We start from the raw sequence: 17,292 nt of genomic DNA, 5'->3' as shown, positions 1-17,292 counted from the left end.
TTTTTTTTTTTTTTTGAGGCTTTAGGAAGTTGCTAATAGAAATTGTGGTGGGTTTGGGGTGATCAACCCTCTTGTTTTGTCTGGATTGAGGCATTTCCTAGGACACTTGACTTTTAGTTCTGACCTTGGGTCCCAGGTGCGTTGATACAAAGCCTCTTCTAAGACACCTTCTGGAGTCACAGCTGAAGCCATGGGATGATGAATGGGTGCGGGCTGGGAATCCATGGGCAGATGTTTTTCCATGTAGTTAAGAGTGACAGAGAACAGAGACATTATTGATAGTTCCTGCAGTGTTTCACATGTACTTGGCAGCTAATAAATATAGATCAAAAGGAAATTGAACATGAGGGCAATGAATTAGAAGAGAAATTTATTTGGAACAAACTGCTGAGGATAGGGAAAGAATGGTAAAATAGGCAATAAATCTAGGACACAAACCAGAGTTAAATGCTATCATGCACACGGATACTTACAATGCCATAAGGGTCAGGCCAGGTCCTAGTGTCTTCATTCCAGACTGGGGTGCTCCTGCACCCATGTGCTTGACGGAACAACCTTTGAGCCTTCTCTCTGCACATGTCCTCACCTTATCGATCCTGGAATATCCTTTCCTTCCTTCTCTCTCAGCAAAGGGGTGATAAGTGTTTCAAAGTTAGTGAGAAGCCCACTTTCACCCAAAATTGACCCCTAGCATATAACTTCCCTCTTCCTAGAGTGAATGAGGACTGGACATAATTAAGCTTGATGTAAGAGTAGGGAGGTTAGTTGCTCCTGGGAGTGCATTGCTAGGGGTTGCTTCATCCAAGTTCAAGGCCCAAAGTGTTTGGTGGAAACTGGTCTTGTCTCCACATTGAAATGAGAGCAGGATCTGCTTACTTCATTTCCAATATATGGAATTGTTATAGGAAAGGCTCTGAGGATCTGATATATTTCACTAACAGTGACTTTTGGACTTTCTGAGCTCATATAAACCATAGTTCACACTCAGTGAACAATCACATTTCCATTGATGAACTGGGCTCCCCGCTGATAACTAAGTTCTTTGTATCCAGGAGGCTTGTGCATCATGCCCAGTTAGCGGCACTTTATTGTCAGGTTGCCTTAACTTTTCTGATTCTAACACGAAATCTCAGTTGCCATCTCTTACCCTTAGACTAATGACCCCTGCACTTTGACTTTACTTTTATCAAGACAGGTGTGGAAATATCTTTTTCAATGTATGTTTCCATTTACATTTCCCAATGAATAGATACCCACAGAATATTCTATAAGTATTCATAGTTGCTCAGTTCTAAGATATGCAGAGAGCCTAGAATGCAGGTGGTACTCAATGAGGATTTGTTGTATAAACTGTAAACTGCTCCATATAATGTTTGGTGAATGACTCAGTGAATGAATTAGTAAAGTCAATAATAAATTAAAAGATAATGATTTAAAAGATTAATGCATGGACATAGCCTTCAAGTTCACATGCCGTTTGTTAGACAGTAATATATTATTTTCTCTGGACTCCCAACATAGTTTTCACCATTATTAAGTGACGCTGATTGCACCTTGGAGGAGCAGGCAGTTATGATAATCTGCCCTTGACATGTGGCTTGCAAGAAACGTGGCTGAAGAAGGAAAAGAAAGGAGATACAGAAGAAAGGCAGCCACGTTTCCTTATCTTAGGCCCTGATAAGTTGTCTCGCCCCTTCTCTACTGTCCATTCAAGTCTGTGACTGATATTGCAAGTTGGATCAAATCTACTTGATTTCCCATACCTTTTAGGGCCCCTGTGACTTTAAGTTTACTACTCTAATTGGAATATATCCCTGTCTAGTCAAACAGCTTGTATATGCCTAGCACCATGTTGGCACAGAGGGAACTACTGAAGTATTGGGTATGGTCTCTGTGTCAAGATGACTACAATCTGCTTGGGAGGTAAGAGTTATCTACCAAAAGCAAATATAAACATACAGGTCTACTGTGTATAATTAAGTGCTAAACTGGGTGGTGGAGAAGGTATGGGTCAAAAGGGCTCAGAGGACAGGGGTCAATAAGGGATGACGTAGACAGGGAAATAAACATGTCATTTAGTGCAATTCCCCCAGCCCTGCCTATAAATGTGTGTCCTTTCTCTGTTCTTTTTGACAGGTGGGCGTGGGGGAGGGCTGGCAACATTGGCTGTAGGACCTCACCCACAGATACCGTGCCTGAACTGTTTCATGTAATCAAATGCTACCTAAGATTTCATTTCAAAAGTATTCTGTTGCTAAAATAACATTCCAAAACCTCCTTACTATACTAACTGTACTCTTCTGCTTATAAAACAAGGAATTTATCATTTTTATATTTATTCAAATAGTATTAGCCATGTCAGTAAGCAATTTTTTTAACCAAACAATGGCATCTCGTGTGCTTGACCAATAGGACTTATTATAATCAGTCAAAATAACAAATGATAACTAATAAATTGAGTGGTTATTCTCCTTTGTTAATAGGAAAGCTATACTTTAATTTCCCCAGTAGCAGATTTTTAGGTTTAACAATAGATTACTGTACCTGGAAAAGGCTTAATCTATCTTAAAGCAATTCCACTGGATTTATGTAAGGTATAAAATTTAAAACAGCAGTGACAATAAAGTTGAAAGGCTCCAAAGACCTCATAGCCCAGAGTGGGTCCCTTGGGTTTTCTGACTTCTCAGAGGAACTACAGAGGATTCTGATACTGGGTTTTCTGGACAGAGGACAATTTCTCCACGCCAGTGAGCTTTGCGTGGGGATGTGAGGAAAGCACGGGTGCTTCCTTTCCTGGGGGGAAGGTGAGTTGTGCATCATCCATGTGGGCATGGAGACCGCTTTCTCCCTCTGTGGGGCCGGCCTGGGCAAGACGGTGGAGATTGCCCTGGACCTGGAGAAGCCCACAGGGACAAAGCCCAGGCTTCTGTATGTCCTGGAGCCTCAGCTGTGTTTCCATATGTGCTCTTTGCACCTGAGCAGGCAGCTCTCATCCTGCCTGGTCCCTCCCTTTTTTGCCACTTCTGTTGACTTCCTGGGGCTCTTTGGTTGGCGGCAGACTGTGGAGAGGTCTGTCTGTCTGTCTGTCTCTCTGTCTCTCTTTCTCTCTGATTTGTAAGGAACCCTTTTCTAAAAGTTCCTAGAATAGTATTTGCCATGAAGAGAAGGTGTTTCTGGAGCTTAAACTACCAGGCTATCAGAGAAACAAAACAAACGTGTGTGTGTGTGTGTGTGTGTGTGTGTGTGTGTGTGTGTGTGTGTTTTCAAAGGGGGGGCGGGGAGGAACAACTTCAATAGACCCTTGACCTCTCTTCCCTACCAGCATCCCCACTTTTGTCTATTTAACTTAAGAAGCTTTGTCAGCATCAAAGAAGGATTTCTGGGGCTGCCTGAGTGCTCTGGAGTCAGCCCAGGGCTCCGCTAGCCATTTGGGCAAATGCAGGCAGGGGTTCCAGAGCCTGGGAGTCTCTCCCCCAGGGACCCTGCCCTGCCTCCCCCGTGGGACACCCTAGCAGCCTTTTATCAGCTTTTCCTTTTCGAATCCCAGGGGTGTTGTCCGGGGCTAGGATGAGGCAGTGGGGACAAGGACGATTAGGTGCCTGAGTCCCAGTGTGTTTTAGAAGCCATGGGAGCTGCCTGACATGCCATTTCAGGTGGGCTTTATTGAAGACGCTAATCACATGACAATCTGGGCCCCACACACTGAGAAAGCCGGTGGCTATCCCCTATCCCCTTCCTTCCCTTAGGGCTATCACTGATTTTAATGGCTTCTCGGTATCTGGTGGAAATCGAACTCGGGGTCTTTTGATTTAGACAATCACTATGGGCCACAAAATGAGTTGCTTTCTCAGTTTATAGACAGTCGTGTCCCTTGAGACCTTCCTCAGGCTCTAGTTTCAGGAGAACTCTGTTCTCAGGTTCAAAGGAATGCAACTTGCATCTTGTTGTTTAATGAATTTACATAAATCTCTGAAGTAGTATTGTTGGACCCGGCTTGCAAACTGGACTTTTAACGCTGTGAGTTGGAGTTGTGTAAAATCAAAGTCGGGGGAACACCATGGCTCCCCCACCCCTCCCTTTTTCCCACCTCCTCCTGCCCGGCCCTTTTTATTTGGGGCAAGCAAAGTAGTTAAAAATGTCAAACTCACAGTATGCACTGTCAACAACACAATGAGGAGGCTGAAATAAAATCCGCCAGCTTCATGGTGATACTTTATACTTACATAGGGCCTTTCATCAAAAGCCTGCCAGTGCCTTAGAAATGTTAACCCTCGCTGTACCTCCCTGGGCTGGGCCAGCCTGGGCCTGAGCCAGTTGGGAAAGCAAATGTATGGGGGGGTCTAGCACCCCAGTTCCAGGATGGGTCCCAGGCAAATTTTCATAGTTGGTCAAATTTAAATCCCTCCCTTTCACCTCCTCTTTCAACAGACTCCTGTCATGTCGGCCCCCTCTCCTAAGGGTCCTAGTGTCCCAGTAGTGTCAACAGCTCAGTAAGCTGCACGTATGTTGAGCGTGCCGACAAGCTGCTGTCCCTCCCCCATTGGAAAACAGCATGTATAAGTTTGAAATTTGATCTATCATGATATGCATCAAAGCATATTATTATGGGAGTAATCTGAACTTCGTTGGATTTCTTCACACTTTTTGGTTGACTCTTGTTGTTTGATTTACACATGGGCATTACCGTAACATCTGCAGTGATGAATGTTTATAAATGCCTTTATCCAACTGTGTGTTTGGGACCATCAATGTGGCACCCGTTTTGTCTTTTCCATGTTGCACTTTGTGCACCAACTTTGGGTCAAATGTGATCTACTGTAAGTAATGGTTACCAGGAATTTGCTCATCGATCACGGTGCTCTCTCCTAAGGAACCTGGACAGAGCTACATGACCTCTATCAATGTCTGATGGTACACAAGAGCGTCATCTATTTACTTGTTATCACCAGTGCTTCTTCAAATCTGTCTGAGGACTAAGTACATGAGAATGATGTTGGCCACGCTCTAACCATGCAGATTCTCAGGGCCCCTGGTGATGAGTCTCAAAATCATGTTGATATTTTGGGGAATGCTCAGGTGTTCCTGTGTTACTCTTTCTAAAATCTCTTCTGCTTCCCATTTCTGATCATATTAACTCTTACAGGGAAGACTGGCTGGCTGTAGGCTGTTTTTTAAGCCGTAATGGAACCATTAGCTCCAAGAGAAAAAAAAAAAGATATTGGAGCAAAGGAATACAAGTTCCTGAAGGCTCTCAGTGTAAAGGGAAACAGGTGGTAATACTTTTCAATACCTGCTCTCTAATATTTTTTCTTTTCCTCTATTGAATCTTGCCCACCTCCAAGGGTACAGAGAATTTATTCCACGCTGATGCTCTGGGGCTAAGCACTGTGCATCTGATTCCCATGGCCTTTGCACCTCTCTGAGGCCTATAGTGTGTCTCCCCTAAGGGCTAAGCAGAAGGGCTGTGTTACAGAAAGGAGCAGAAGTCACATGAGTTTGAGATTCAAGTCCAAAGGTCTGTTGAATGTCCCGTGCCATGTATCCTATGTAGGAATCAGAACGGAGTATTTTAATGATGGCTACATGCATCTAATTCCAACTTGCCATTATTCATCATGGTTTACCAACTCTCTTTTAATATTTATAATCCTCAGAGGGATCCAAGCCTCCCTAGGACACTAGAAGGTCAGGCAGAATTGAAATGGTAGATCTACCTCTTACCATTTGTATGATCATAGTCAAATTACTTAAGGAACATAGCTCTTAGGGCCTTAATATCCTCAGCAGTATAAGGGGGGTGATACAATATGTAACTCACTGGGTTATTTTGAAGGTACATTAGATGTCACATTTAATGCAAAGGGCACATAGAAATGCTTCATGTGGTAGTAGTTATACTTGTTTATCAGGATAAGAGAGAAAATCAGACACTGGAGGAAGAAACTGTCTCTGTGGCTATAGTCTTGAAAGGTCCATAGTAAGATAGTCCCCCAACAAGCACCTCTAAAGTGCTTGGCTGTACTTCTTTCTCACCTTGCACATCTGATTGTTGTAGGGATTTTCCAGTTCAAGACAGAAAACACTTCAACATGAAGAATACAGTGTAAGACCTTTTGAACAGTGAACAGGTAACTAGACATACATATGCCTGTTATTACACCGCCTAGCCATCCTCCATTGGTGAGGGCAGGCCCTCCGGGGAGAGAAGAAATTGTGTGAGTGAAGGAGTAGAAGGCACTGAAAGAGAAGGTGGGCCAAGCATTTCAGCAGGGGTAGAGGTGGGAAGATAGCACCCCTCCACTACCTCACCTTTCCCTCATTCATTTTTAAACAAGTTTTAAGTCAAGTTAAATACTTATATTTAACTCTCCCTTGGGAAAGTATGACTTTATGACACCCATGTGGTGTCCAGTGTGCATTTAAATGGAATCTGACTTCAGGTTCCTCATATGTGAGTCACAGCAATATAAAGACTTGCAAGAAATATGGACTGTGTGTTTGTTTGCTTGAAATTATTACAGACAGATGATATCTTGTCACCAGGAAGTAAGACTAGACCCCAGTATGTTTTCTCTAGAGGAATGGAAATAGTGCTTTTAAAGGAACTTATCTCACCTTGGACTTTTGTTTCCCTAAAGAAAAAGTAGTCTCTAATGTATGGCTTAGTCCTGTGAGTTTCCACCCTAGAGGCCCCTTAAGTCCTATATAGGAGTGCCTGACTTGTGTTTTGCGCCATCGGTCTAGGGAATCTAGGCCACTGACTCTCAAAGCCCCAAGTCCCTCCTTAATAAGGCTCTGAAGACTCCTTGTGGATTAGACATCTCTAACCTCTGCGCATTCCGCCACCTCCCTCCCCTCCACTCCAGTGGAGAGTTCCTTAATGTTAGACCAGCCATGACAAGGAGCTGGGAAACCTGTGCTCTTACAAGTTTTCTGATTTCCCTTCCAGTGCTTGCTAGCAACCAGAGAGCTGAACCAAAGTGGTTCATACTTGTCTTACCTTAAAACTCCATTTGTCAAACAGCAATTGCACAAGAGAAAGGTCAGCACTTTCTGTTCTGAGCACTTAACTTTAATCATTTCTTAATGTGGACAGAGTCTAAGAGGTTTTTAAATCAGTCCTCAAATGTAATGGAAAGGGGTCAGTTGGTCATGCAACCAGAAATGGAAACCCAGTGCCTGGTTCCCTCTTCTCAACCCCATTCCATCCCCATGTACTGCTGTATCCTTGTAGAAACTCCACAAATATTCCTTCAGTCAATAGATCTTTATTGAGCACCTACTATATGTCAGACATTTGTTGAATGAATAGCTAGGTTTCTCCTTGTGATTTATTTTGAAAATTGCACAATCATGTATTTTTATTGTTACTTTAATAACAAAAGTGGAACATGCTCACTGAAAAACAGTGAAACTATATAAAATTAAAAGTTCCCCCATCTTACTACCTACCCATGGATAACTACTGTTAATAATTTGTATTATTCCTCCCATCATATGCTACATTCTGTACTGCAATTTGCTTTATTCATTCAACATGCAAGTTACTTCTTTCTGTCTCAGTATACGCAATTACTTCAATTTTTTTCAATTCTAAGTTTTATATATTACACATGTACCACAATTTGTATAATTTACCTTTTCTTATATTGATTAATATTTAAGTTGTCTCCAGTCTATGGTTTAGAAATAATGCTGCAAAGAACATTCTTTGGCTTATATCCTCAGGCTCTTTTATGGGTATATTTGTGGGATCACTCTGAAAAGTGGAATTGCTAGGTGTAAGGGTTTGTACTTGTAAAATCCTTAGGTACTTTTAATTTGCTTTCCATAAATATTGTGTTGATTTAAGACCCATTCATGACATATAAGCTATGCACTGTCTTTAACTGATTCCTCCATTAAAGTGGCAGGTTTTAGTGCCTTGATATCCTACCAAATCAATAATCAATCACTGCTCTTTGAGAAAATAAATTTGGGCTATGCAGTGAGCATCCACAGTGGGTAAGTAGTAAGATGTGAGGTCATTGTTTTCCAAGGGAAGGGAGAGTGTTTAATCTAAATATACACCCCATTCCAAGGAATCTGCTAACCTTGTTCCTGCCTCCTCCCTCAGTACCTTCTCCACTGTCTCCAGCCCCCATTTCAGTTTAAAATTAACTATGGTGGGTAATTTGGGTATAAACACTTAGAATACAATAGTTGCCCTCAAAGGCTTCTCAAACTGAGTTGGGGAGACAGACACAGATGGCTAAAAAACAAGCTAAAAATACAAGTCAGGATATAAAAAGCAGCAAATAAATATAAATAGTCAGCATCATTGCAGCAGTTCAGAGGAAGGAAGGAAAACTGTGGACTAGAGCATTCATTGGAGCTTCAGGACAGAGATGGTGAACGATTTGTGGATTTCGCTAGGTGGGGGCTGCGTGGGTGGGGAGATAACTGTAAAAGCCCAAGTAAGAATCAGCTGACAGAGGAAGAAAATTCTATGAGAGCTGAAAAAAGGGGCAAAAGTGCCCCTTTTATCTTACTAGTTACAGTAGTCCTTGAGAGCCTTAGAGATACTTGGCAGAGGTTTTTCTCTTGTTGTTGTTTTTTGTTTGTCTGTTTTTGGCACGATGGCATTGGTACAGGTAGGTCACTAAAATTTTGAGAATTTTAAGAAAGTTTCCAGCAGTCTTCTCAGGAAGCAACTCTGCCTATTCCCACATACGCACACAATTTTGTTTATGATTTTAGGGAGCCCTTTCTTGGACCCCAGGGTAATCTTCAGAGTATACCTAAAAAAGAGTTGCAACCCAGGACAATCCTTCTAGCACAAAATGTTCAACAGGTATACATAATCATGGTAAAAGTTATTAAGCACATAAGTCATAACTAATATTCGTATATTTATGAATCATCAAACTCTGAAATAGACTCAAAACAGGTGAGTAAACAACTTGATAGGGCCCTGCTGGCATTTCAAACTTTTCCTCCATGTCTCCAGTGTATCCAGCCTAAATTAGTGGAGATGATTCTTTTTCAGGGGAAAGGGTCTGACCCGAGAGTCACCAAGCTCTTGAAAATTTGAATCAATGGGGATTCTTAACGCTTGTATAACTGGACTCCACCCCAAGGTGCCGATTTTTGCTGCAGAAAAGATACTCTTGCTCCCCACCCCCTCCTTTCTTTTTGACAGTTAATAAAGACTCAACAATAAGCAGCTGCCAGTGATGTCATTTGGGACTTTGTCCACGGAGCTTGTATTTACAAGCTCTGAGCAACCACGGAGCCTCAGCGGAGGGAGCAAGTCTCCGCAAACTGGCTCCGGATTCTCTGCAGGACTTCGCTGCCACTTTGGATGGTCAGGAACACTGAACGTGTCCTCTTAGCTCTGCCTTTTAATGCTTCAAAAATAAACAGAGGATAAACTCGGGAGGAAAGTTTTAGCTGGAGAGAGTTGTTGCAGTTCCTGTATCTGTCTCCAGGGCTGTGATATGTGTTGACTGAAGAGCTAACTACAAGTAAGACTGTTGGGATTTTTTTTTTTAACTCTTGTAATAGTGTTTCTTATTTGTACAGTTTGCTTTTCTTTTAAAGTGAGATGATGTTTACAGATTCCTTCAGGCTCGCTCGCCTGCCACCACAAGTATGCATCTGTTCCTAGTAATTATAGTCGGCTGAAGTTGCCGTTTAGGTGTACAGGAGTCCTTGTCTCTGAGAACAGGCACCGGGACAAAGATGATAACGCGATGGTACTGAATTCCTAATCATTTGCATCTGCAGGGAGGTTGGATTTTTCCTTTTAATAAAAAGCAACCAACCATACAAAAAACTATCAGGTTGACCCAAGGATTTTAATAGAAAACTATAAAGACTAATTTTTAATTAACTGGTGTGTGCTGAAGGGGGAAGCCCACTTTTTGTCTCTGATACTTTCTGTGGTTTATAGATTTCTAATATGTGCATGTTGTTTATATTATAGTTTCTTGTTCCCTCCTGCCTGCCCCCTCTCCCCAAATGTGGACACTTGCGCGCGCGCACACACGCTCATTCATTCTCCGGGAATTGGAAAGCATAGAAAAATGTTTTGAAATTGAAACCATTTCTAACTGGATTTATTTCCATTGAGTATCTGGAGACATGTTCACTGTTCTGACTTCCGCGTTAGGCACCTCAGTTAATGTACTGCTGAAAAAGTCAAACTTTGACGTGCAGCTAGGTAAGGATTCAAGATCCATATCCTCTCTCTTTCAACTTTCCTCCTGCTCTTCTTTGGGGAATAGTAAGAGTGGGCTCCATGTGGGCCATGCTGGCTGTGGGCTCGCTCTTATCACGGCTGCATTGGGCAGCTGACCACCTGGAAGTTCTACTGAAGACCCCTGTGAATTTCCCTTCCTGTTGCATGCTTCAAGCGCCTGCAGTTCAGCCCCATGCAGCCAGTAGCAAATCGCGGTCAATTCTTGCCATCTAGAACTGACAGCCTTGCTGCTTGTATTGGCAAAAAGGGGCTCTTAGCCTGTTACCTCCTGCGTGCGAACCCCATGACCCACTCCTGGAGACCTGGCCTGCTCTCCACTTCAGCTGCTCTGTCACCAGGCCAGGAGAGCAGTGACAGCCCTTTCTGCCTTTTTCCTTTTTCTCTGGTCTCAGAGAGTTGTAAGAACCCAGTGACAGAAAAGGTCCAAAAATAATTTGTTTTCTATGGACTTCTATGGTGGGCAACCTCCTGTGTGTTTGTTGGCTCCAATTTTTTCCATCAGAGCCACTCTGCTTTGATATGTTTTATGTATCAAAGTTCAGTGCTTTTGGGGAATTTTCATTTAAAATCAGGGATTTTCTGCTAAAGCAGTTTTCAAAAATATTAGTCAAAGCTTATCCTTTTATAGAAGAAAACCTGAGGCACAGGAGGGAAAGTAATATTTTCAAAGTCACCCGGCAAGATGGTGGCAGAGTGCAACTGGAAACCATTTCGCTGTACTCATTCTGGTATACATTCCCCATTGCAGTTCTTATGGATATAAAGGCAGTAGGACCCCACGTGGTTAATAGGGCTTCTTGTAGGAACAGGGCTGTGTGAAGGTAGGTGTGTAGGTGAAGGTGGTCTGACAAAGAGAGAACATTCTGTTTTGTCTTTGGCCCTGAGTATGCTTTTAAACATCTCTCTGTTCCTCCTCATTTTCACTAGAGAACCAAAGAGAACTCTGTGATTGTTTTACAGTTGATGGCTGAAAGGCCAACAAGTTGATTCCGCAGTGGCAATGGTACAGAACGTATTGTGCATTAGGTACAGGTTCAGAGACCTACGGTGGTTCCCAGGTCTGACATTCTGTGCTTCTGCTTTACTTTTATGTCTCAAACTTCTTTTTAGAGACCTCACCTTGCTTTTCTTTCTCCTCTTTGGGACCCCCTCTTGTTGGTAGAAACTTCTCTTCACTTTCTCATTGATTCCTCCTCCCCCTTTATTCTCTCTCTGCAGCCTGGACCCCAGATTCTAACATTCAACTGTATTTCACTCACACCCTTCATTCCTTTTCTCTATGGAACTTTCCTTGGCCAGGCACCCATGTCTATGGGATGCCTCCATGGACTCTCCAGGTCGAAGTGATGATTTTCTTCTTTGCACCCTCATGGCATCTTGTGCTGACTTTTGCTGCAGGATCTGGAGCACTTTGCCACATAGATAAACACCTCTTTCCATTGAAAATGAGGGCTCTGTTTTAATAACTTCCTATATCCATGGTGCCTAGTACAGAATAGTTGTTCAATGTATAATACTAAGTAAATGAATGAGTCAATTGCTAATCTTAAATATCCCTTTGCCTACATCAAACACCCAGGCCTCTGCGCTTTGCTGACAAAAATATCTCATAATTGTGCTGAGTGGCTTTTAATTCTTCTTCACTGTGGTTGAAGGCCCTCAATGCCAGACTTCTCAGCACACAGACAAGTCTATGCCTGATGTGATGCCCGCCAACCTGCTGGCTCATCTGTCTCTACTCCCCTGCATATACTTATATATCTGTTGCGGAGGTTCCTGGCCCGAGAGCTCTCCCAAATTTCCCATGGAGGGCTGAGGGGCAGCATGGCAGAGTGACTGAGGAGGTGGGCTGCAACCAGACTGCAGGGGCTCAAGTCCGGCCTCCACCCACTTACTGCCTTTGTGATATTGGTTAATTCACTTAACCTTTCTGATTCAATTTTTTTTTAAAGATTTTTATTGGGGAATTGGGGGATGAGAACAGCGCTGGGGAATTGGGGGAAGGGGGGAAGGGGAACAGACAAGTTGCTGTAGTTTTGTTCTTCAGTCTACTTGTGGAGGATGTTGCTTCACTGGCCGAAGTTGGCACCATCATTGCGCTCTTCCCGGCGAGGCAGATCAGTCACCGGTTTCTGGACAGCCGCTCACTGCGGCTGCTGGCCGCTCACGCTGGCTGCTGGCTACACACGGTAGCCCATGGCAACCCACTGCCACAGGGTCTGCAGCCTACACCGTCGCTGGCGACTCACGGCAGCCCAGCTCCAGGTTGAGCTGTTGTTCAGCATCTTAACTGTGGAGGGCAGTGTCACTGGCCCTCATATGGGATCCGAACTGGGGCCCTCTGGCATCCCAAGCCAGTTCTTAACCATCGCACCACTCGGCTGGCCCTTTCTGATTCAATTTTTCACCTTTAAAATGTGTATAATAAGAGTGCTTATCTTATGGAGGCTCAGGGAAGGATTAAATAAATTATTAGAGCAGAAACACTTAGCACAATACCAGGGATATATTAGTACTAATGAGTGTTAGCGATTGTCATTACTGTTTGCCTTGCAAATGCCATGTCCCAACCCAGACTTAATGAATCAGCATCTACAAGGTGGGATTCAGACCCAGGCATAGTTAAAAACTTCCTCAGACAATTTGGATGGGACTTGCTGACTTAGCTACTGGAGCTGCTCCTGTAACCCATACTCCTTCCTGCCTGTGGCACCTCTGTATCCTTCAGGTCCTTGCCAAATTTCTAATCTCATACACAGCTCACCACTTGGCACAGAGTGAGTTGCCAATAAATGATGAAAACATCTGTATGAATGGAAGCGTGATTGGTCCTGTAAGAGGAAATTTAAACTGTGTTCTTCCCCACAATCACTAGTGAGTGAGTGCTGTGTATCAGGCACACTTCTAAGTTCTTTACATGTGTTACCTCATTATGATCATTGTACTCATTTTCCAGGCAAAGGTACTGAGGTTCAGAAAGGTGAAGTCATGTGCAAAGGTTACATGGGTGATAAGAGGGAGAGGCAGGATTTGAACCCTGCACTCATACCCTTGACCTTTCATTGTACTCCTGTCTGGATGTGAAAGGCTATTTTTTCTCATGAGCTTTGCCCATGATGGAACTTTGATTTTTCTTGTCTTCCCCTGAAATGATCGTACTGGCAGAGCAGCAAATCAGATGGACGCTTATAGATGTCAATCGGTTGAGCTGGTGCTTCACATTTTCTGGTCTTTCAGAATTGTGTATAGCCTGCGACCAGTCCTTTGGCATATTTGTTTTTCTTTTAACCTCAGACATGAATACCCTTGCAGGTTAGTCTAAGTTTATGACTGAATGTCAAGGTTACTTGCATTCTTGGTATGGGTGTTGGTAGGCTGAGTTCAGCTTGCTCAGGAGTGTAATTCAAGGGAGATAGATTAAACAACAACAAAAAAAATGGGAATAATGCCTGGCTGTTTGGTTGGTCCGTAGACAAATTTACTAAGAAAGGTGACTGTATTTTGTGATAGTGGATTTCAATAGCTTGAATGGTTGAGGCTGAGCACCATGGCAAGTCGTAGAACCAGTTAACTACAAGGTACCATATAGCCTTAATTTTCTCTACTTCTCTAACGCTACAAAGTTTAATGCCTTTGAAATTTTGGATTCCCCATTGCACTTTCTTTATAGATGAAGTAATAAATCTCTCAGATACACAGAACATTACCCACAACATTTACTATGCCCCAAAACATACTTGTCTAACGAAGTGTGTCATGTTGGTTTGGAAGCCTCGATTACACAAGGTACTTCCCAGTAGTTACATAAATTAATCAGGTATTTTCAGGACAAGAAACCACATCTCTCCTCTTAGAAAGAGTCTCTGGATTAGTGATTCCTTACAGTAGAATTTGGATGCACTATAGAAACCCAATGGACTGAGCTCAAGAGTAAAGTCCCAAGCCTGTTTTGGTATATAAGCTCAAACAATAAGATGGCAGATAAATGTTATGGTGATGAAGGAAGAACTGTTAGTTCAGAAATGTGGGAAGAAGTGTTACTGTCAAGATGTGTGTCTGATAAGCTGCTCCATTAAGGATACTTGCTTCATTTGGCAAATTGAATCTGGAAACAGAACACTGATCCAGGTCAGCCCAAAAGATATGTCCCCAATGGTTTCCATTGTCAGTGCTAATCTGTTTTTAGAAACTTTTTATAAATCAAATAATATATGCTCATAATTTAGAAAAACAAATAGTACTAAAATGTTTATGTAAATATATGTCATATATAAGTACATGTGTATATCATTTAGTATACATACTGAAAGATACCACTAAAATGTTGATATATGTGCATATATAAACATTGCATATATATGTATATATGTGTGTATATATATAAAGATATATATATATTTTGCTGTCTCCTGAGCCACCATAATGCATTCCCCAGTCCTACTCCTCAGAGGCTTTTTCTATTCCTCTAGCTGCTTTTTCTGTGGTAGTTCCAAATAATGTTTTTATATCTATTTATTATATCAATTTATTTATTTCCTATTATGGTAGATTACAACATGTATTTCTTACATCTCCCACACCTTCCCTGTATGCCAATGAAGTACATCACAATTGTTGATTAAATGTACACTTAGTGTTTATTTTTATCATGATTAAAAATTATGTTTCTAGTTGGGTCAAATCATGAATTGTGATTATATGTCCATCTTGTTGAAATATTTTTCCTAAAGTTAATAATTGCCTCATTTAAAAAATTTACTTAGTTTTCTAGAAATCTATAGTTAAAATTTCCCCATTGTTACAATAGCCCTTTGACAAATGTGTCAAAGATAACCTACATAAAACGTTCTTCTTATATGAATAATTAAATTCTAAAGTCAACATGTGCTGGGTTTTGTTTTGGTCAGTTATCAAGTGGGAGAAGTTAATTATTAGTTGTGTAATACCAGAACTGATTTAAAAGGCCTGCCTTCAACATTTCTTTTATTCTAATTCTAGTCAATTGCTTATATGTGGGTAAAGAGAAAGAAGCAATGTGGCTTATTGTAGTCGGTAAGTAACATTTATACTTTGGTTTTATGGTTCCATGAATACTTGAAATATTTTAATGCATGAAATATCCTTCATTTCTGAGTACTGCTGACATCTTCATCAGAGGGAAGCAAATGCTACTTCTTATAGTGTTGTTTTTGTATAGGTAAATGAATGTCCCACTCAAAATGACATTTATTTCCTCCCTTTCTCATTTTCTTCTCACTCATTCTTTCAGCCCAGGTTTGTATAGTCAGGAATCTAAGATACTTTATTACTGAAAGTGGTCAAAATAGTTTACTTAAAATAATTTGAAAGAGACTGTGTTTTTGGAGATTGCCAGTAGAGGTCCTTGTTAAACTGAAGAAACTTTCACATACAGACCAATTGCAACAGTTACCTCGTTAAAAAAGCCATTGTTTTTAGGATACCTGATTAGTAGCAGTAAAACTGCTAAAGTTATGTTTTAAAGGTGCACTGTATTTTTTTTTTCTACCTGGATAAATTAGAAGTCTTAAGTTTTCATTTTCATTGTCTTGTTAGGGGGAAATTGGAGAATTCAGATAGATCATTAATAGTCCATTAACCAGAACAGTCATAAAATCTATACGTGCCATTTCTTTTGGAGTTAAGAGAACTGTCTCAGCTTTTTGGGAAACTGGTGTTGGCTGTTGAGTATGGAAGGAAAAAATGATGGTTTTCCTCTCCCAGAAACAACTTGTGCTTGCTTCCTACATTTGAGAGGGCCACCCTCTCAACAAAAATGGGTCTTCTAGTCCCTCCTCCTGGACCAGAACCTTCTCACTCTACAGGAACCTTCGACTCAGACCCATCACCCTCATTGTCCAGTGAAGGAAACAGTGGTGGGGAATTGAGCTGACTTTTCTAAAAGGTGGCTGAGTGCAGCCACATCTATTCTCTTCCTACTCACTGGCCTGTTTTCAGTTCTTCCTACTCACCAAAATCTCTCCTTGAAGGACCCCATCCGTGTCCCCCAATCCTCATTGGGACAACTCCTGCTCAGCCTAAGTGGCCCTTCCTCAGGAAAGGTTCCCCTACTTGTCATATACTCTGGTAGCTCCAGGTACTTGTACAGCACTTACCACTCGTGTAATTAAATATATGGTCATCTATTTGATTAAGAACATCTCCCCATCTAGGCGTTAACTTCCATGAAGGCAGAGGCTGTGTCTATCTTGATTAATATTGTGGCCTTAGCACCTGGAACAGCAGCTGGCAAATGGTAGGCACCCAACAAATGCTTGGTAAATGGATGGATGGAAGCAAGTTTTCTGACTTTAACTTAGTGCTTTCTCCTCTTTGTTTTTGCACATATGAAAACATTCCTTTGTGTAACTCCGCTGATGACATTCACATCTCATGGCATTCAAAATGCTTGTGGACTCAAGACCTGAAGACATGGTTTCGCTTTTTACCTAATTTCAAGGAGTGAGTGAGTGCTTGTTCATTTCCAGTCATGTACACATCAGTATTCAAGGCATTTGTCAAATGAGGGCTCTATAGGTATGAAAATAAATAAAGAAGAGAGTGGACAAGCGTTTCTTTTCTTCTCTCATTGATGTGGATGAGGGAGTGAGAAGCAGAAGATGCGTTGATCTAAGTAATGTGTGCCCTTTTATGTTTGCCAGGTGGGGCTGGGGATTTCCTGCATACCTTTTTTCCGAGGGGCTGCGTCACACACTAGAGAGACCAGAATATTTGGAGTTAGTTAATACAGATAGAGTAATAGAAAGCAAATAGCCACAGTGTGTGCCCACGTGGCGTTTTCCCTGGGACAGATCTGGGTTTCAATATCTATTTTGATCTCTATTGATTTAGGTCAGGTTAACTTCATTGAGCTTGGTTTCCTTGTTCATAAAATGTAGTAATATCAACAATGATTTCACCTAATATTTATAAAGTGCTTACAATGTGTCTAGCCCTATTGTGCCTTCTATTAATACTGTCTCATTTATCCTCAAAATAGCCTTCTGAGATTAGACATTCCTATTAATCCC

The 17,292-nt window shown here is 41.8% G+C and overlaps 1 protein-coding gene across 1 annotated transcript in view; it reads left to right on the top strand.

Moving 5' to 3' along the window:
* The first annotated feature begins 9,274 nt into the window (after positions 1–9,274).
* Positions 9,275–17,292, top strand: part of NCKAP5 (NCK associated protein 5) — a 940,156-nt gene continuing 932,138 nt past the window's right edge. Inside the window, exon 1 of the mRNA XM_019667544.1 lies at positions 9,275–9,506. The gene's annotated coding sequence lies outside the window, so the exon portion shown is untranslated. The remainder of the gene's footprint in view (positions 9,507–17,292) is intronic.

This window comes from Hipposideros armiger, unplaced genomic scaffold (assembly GCF_001890085.2).
Source record: "Hipposideros armiger isolate ML-2016 unplaced genomic scaffold, ASM189008v1 scaffold_500, whole genome shotgun sequence".
Classification (NCBI taxonomy): domain Eukaryota; kingdom Metazoa; phylum Chordata; class Mammalia; order Chiroptera; family Hipposideridae; genus Hipposideros; species Hipposideros armiger.
Note: the sequence above shows the minus strand (reverse complement) of the source record. Positions and strands in the feature narration are given on the sequence as shown.